The sequence below is a fragment of the Penaeus monodon genome, chromosome 30, assembly GCF_015228065.2.
Source record: "Penaeus monodon isolate SGIC_2016 chromosome 30, NSTDA_Pmon_1, whole genome shotgun sequence".
Taxonomy (NCBI): Eukaryota; Metazoa; Arthropoda; class Malacostraca; order Decapoda; family Penaeidae; genus Penaeus; species Penaeus monodon.
Window position 1 is genome coordinate 17,631,013 of NC_051415.1, and position 261 is coordinate 17,631,273.

At 10.7% G+C, this 261-nt stretch overlaps 1 protein-coding gene across 1 annotated transcript in view; it reads right to left on the bottom strand.

Moving 5' to 3' along the window:
• LOC119592586 (cohesin subunit SA-2-like) overlaps positions 1–261 on the bottom strand; it is a gene marked incomplete at its 5' end in the record, with an annotated part of 30,625 nt that overhangs the window by 20,804 nt on the left and 9,560 nt on the right.

Consider the following 261-nt stretch of genomic DNA (forward strand, 5'->3'; position numbering starts at 1 on the left):
ATAAAATAAGAATAAATAATAAATATAATGATATAATAACAATAATAAAATATGACATATAAAGATATAATAAAATAAATAAATAATATATATAAAACATATATAAATAAGAAGAAAAGAAATAATATATACAATAATATATATAGTAATATATAAAATATATATATAAGAAAAAAATAAAAAATAGAAAGAAATAAAAAAAGAAAAGCTAAGTGAAGATAGAACCAATAAATAGAGATCATATAAATAATAAATAATAAG